Source organism: Neltuma alba, unplaced genomic scaffold, assembly GCF_004799145.2.
Source record: "Neltuma alba isolate B1F8T4 unplaced genomic scaffold, ASM479914v2 tig00001785_pilon, whole genome shotgun sequence".
NCBI lineage: Eukaryota > Viridiplantae > Streptophyta > Magnoliopsida > Fabales > Fabaceae > Neltuma > Neltuma alba.
The window spans coordinates 4280-8558 of NW_021632613.1; positions in this window are offsets into that span (position 1 = coordinate 4280).

The window sequence follows — 4279 nt, forward strand, 5'->3', positions numbered from 1 at the left end:
CCATAATCATTATAGCCTATTGAAACTTGGATCAAACTCCGTACACATCCTTTTGTATCTCCGCCTTATGTTCTTGACTGAGTTGAGCTCGAACTCTCTCCGTTTCTTCTTATAATTGCTGGTTAAGCTCCTATTTAGATACCATGTCAGCAAAGGATAAACCGGTGCTTTTTCGTGAACCAGGGCCTGATGGAAGAGCATGGTGTTATCAAGATCAAGCTTTAAAGGAAGGTCAAGAGCCCAAACACATGGAAAGAAGTTCAACATTCTAAAAGATCCATTACAAGGCATTAGAGGCCTAATGATAAGAGAAGACCAAAGCTATGAAGGAGTCCCTGAATTGTCTAATAATAGAGCTAGAAGATTTGGAGCCCATTAATTTGGAGGAAGCACATTTTAGTGAGCCTAAAAAGAGTCTAAGAATGGTGATCACATTACCAAAAGCCCAACAAGATGATGTATAAGGCCATGTGAATTTGAAGAAGTCACTTAAAATACCATGTGACAAGCATGTACCTTGGATAAGGATCATAAGTGACATACAAGAACACTCAAGAAGGATCAAGAAGGCATCATTATGAATTAATTATGATTTAAATTCATTTTAGGAAGTTTTCTTTTCTTTATTTGCTTTGAATAAGGCCTTTTGGTCAAAGATTATTCTAGAAGATCATGTTCTGATGTAGTTTCCTATTTTCAAATAGCAGACTTGTTCTTGAAGTTTAAGTCATTTCTTTTATTTATATGTAATAAATGGTGCCACCTATAGTCAAACAATCATTAATGAGGCATCATCCCTAGCATCTATGTCTTAAGATGTTGATTCTAGAGTATTCTATGGTTGCCTATATATAGGCTACGTTTTTTGTAATTAAATTTCAAACTTAGATGTTTTGAATGATTAATAACATGATAATTTTATTTCTCTTTGTGTGAGCCTTGCTTACATCCTCGTATTCTAATGGGAATACTTGACAGTATCAAGGGAGTAATCAATCTTGTGATGTCTTCATGGCTAGGGTTGTAAGAGACAGGTTCTCTTAATATCCTACCTCGATCATCTATTCAGTTTCTTGTTGTTTGGGATTACAAGAGACTAGTTCTCTTGGGGTCTCATTCAATTCTATACTTGTTTTTAGCCGATCCATATGTCCACCCCTCATATCAAGTGGCATTAGAGCTAAGATTTGCTAGATTTCAAGTTCTATCCTTTTTGTGTTTTCATTTTTTTTCTTTCTTTGTTGCTTTCATTTTTCTTTCGTTCTGTTCACCTTATTCTATCTTCCTCATTTCTTTCTTATTTCCATCCCTTTTGTTTTTTTTCCTTTTTTTCATTTTCTTCCCACCTATTATTTGTGTTTGTTTGACTTGCTTTGTTCTTTTGATTAGCAAATAAAAAAAGAAAAAAAAGAAAAAAATTCGTGCATAAAAAAAAAAAGCTTTAGTTGTGTTGAGAAAGGCAAACAAAAGAGAAAAAAACTGCAGAATTGCTAAAAAATCACATATTCTTTTTTCTAAATAGAGCAATAAAAAACAATTGTAATGAAAAGAAAAGCATCCATTGTCTAATGGATAGGACAGAGGTCTTCTAAACCTTTGGTATAGGTTTAAATCCTATTGGACGCAAATTTAAAAAAAAAACAAAAGAAAAAAAAAAGGAAAGAGTTATAGGTTTGGAATATTGCAAGGTTGAAGGCAAGTTTCCTAATTTGAGAGTGCTTCTATTGCAAGCTACAAGTAATTTCCTAAATCTTTAAGCTTGGGTGGTAAGACTCTTACTTTCCTTTCTTTCTTGTTTCCTATTTTGAATTCCTTTGCTTTTCATACTACTTTCCTATTCTTTTTCTTCAAGTTTCCTTCTTTGTTTTTTTTTTTCCTATTCCTTTTCTTCCTTTTCATACTACTTGCCTAATTTGATTCTTTTCTTATAAGGTGCTCACCTTCCTAAAGTTCGCTCAAGGTAGTACTTTTTCAAGTACTTTGTTTCCTTTTTTTTTTATTTTCACAATCTTATTTTCATTCTTTACTTCCATCCTCCCTTCCCAACGTTTTTTTCCTATCCATTTTTTTCATCATATACTTCTTCTCTCCTCACTTTTTTTTCTTTACCTCCTTTCATTCCATCCTCATGCTTTCCTATCCTTCTTCTTTCATCTTTTATTTCTTTTCATATTTCACATTGTTGCTAACTCTTATAATTTCTAGCTGTGAAGGTTATCACTTTCTAACATTGTCTCTTGGTTTTTTTTATTGAATTTCAATCAAGAATACTATAGGAGACAAGCTTGAGTGGCAAAAGGCATGAGTGATTTATTTCAATATAAAAGCCAGATTTGATAGATACACAAGTGGCACCAAATTGATTGAGTGAAACACGCGATTAGAGTGGTGAGGTCCCTTATTTCTAATTTTTTCCTCTTTGCTTAAACTAACATTTCATATTAAAGATGAGCAGAAAGAATCCAATAATGAAAAATTCAACACAGATATCCAAGTATTCATATGATTTTCTTAAACTCAAGATGGAAATGGAAGAGTTGAAGGCATCCAAAGCTGATAGTAGTGATAAGCATGTGATTAGATTTGGTTTGTCATCTCAAAGAGTAGGAGCAAATACTCCAAAAATGACATAGCCATAACAGAACCAAAGATCAGGTATCCTACTTTTAAAGGTAACACCAATCTGGATAAGTATCGTGATTGGGAGATGAAGTTCGAGCAAATTTTCAGAATGAATGATTGGCTTGAAGAAAAGTAGGTAAAACTAGCTTCATTTCAGTTTTTTGACTATGCTACCACCATTTGATGGGAAGATTTGCAGCTTAAGAGGCGCCTTAAGGGCTAAGGTCCACCTCGTATGTGGTAGAAGCTAAAGAAACTCATGCGTAAGAAGTGTGTTCCCAGTTTCTACTATCGAGAGCTTAATAGAAAGTTGCAATTGTTTAGCCAAGACTTTATGATAGTAGAAGAGTATGTACATGAGCTTGATCTTCTTAAGATGCATGCTGGAGTACAAGAAGATAAAGAATCAAGCATGACTAGAATTATTAATAGTTTGAGACATGAAATTAGAGACAAAGTTGAGATGTATACTTTTGTTGATAAGGAAGAGTTGGTGCATAAAGCCATCAAAGTTGAGATGTTTGTTTAAGAGAAACACTCCAAATCCTTATCTTATAGCTGGACGGACTCTAAATCAACCTCCAAGTAGAAGGATTTTGTAACATCCTGTAAATTTTAACCCTGAAGATAAGAGAATTAAAATAGACCACGGTTTGGTTAGTGCAGAGGGGACATAGATCTCATAAGTTTTGAACTGAAACTTGGTAATGTCCAGACTAATATTTTTGAAATATCAGTTAAAAGAAGATTTGATTGAGAAGTCAGGTTAGAAATTCTCAAAAATTTCTGAAAAATCATGTAAAATAGAATAAAGGGTTAAGGAACATTATTTGAGGCCCCAGAGGAATTATGGAATGGAAAATAAATTGGTATAGAATTTTCTATATTTTTCAGGAATTTTTGTTACACTAAGTAATAGTAACCAATTAATTATTTAAAGTAACTAGAGGCCTCAATAATTCTGGGAAAACATGAGAAATTTTCTTGAAGGATTATAATAATTTATAAAATTTTCCTAACTTCAAATGATGAGGAAGTTAGCTTTAATAATATTTAAAGTGAAAATTACCACTAGTAAAATGCTGATTTCACTAGCAATGAAATTTAGAGAATTCCAGAATGAATTAAATTTTGAGAAAAATCATGAAACTTTCCTACACTAAGAGAAAGCTAATGGTGCACTGGGATGAATTTTCTGAGATAGTAAATTGGATAGGATATAGGAATTCATCCGCACTGCATCGGTACTCAATGTAACGATAGGATACCTGGGGAAGTGAAATTTTTTGAAAACTTTTTCAGCCCAAGTGGCCTATGTGTCAGCTAAATTGGCCCATTTTGGAGGAAAAATATTTGATAGAAAATGAAAAAAAATAAGTTTCTAGAAGGTGATTTATTATGGTGATTAAGGAAGTTAACCAAGATTAGACTAATTAATCTTGGTATGACATAAGCAAGTGACATCATCATCATGACATCATGTGGACATGTGACAAGATCACATTCAAGAAGCATAAGATTTATCCATATATTTCTAATTTATTTTTTATTATTCTTGGAAGAATTTTTAAGGGCTAAGATTAAACCACCTAACCCTTGCAATTTTGGTGAAAATTAAGGGCAAAGAATTAATGAAAAGCCTATAAATACCCCTTCC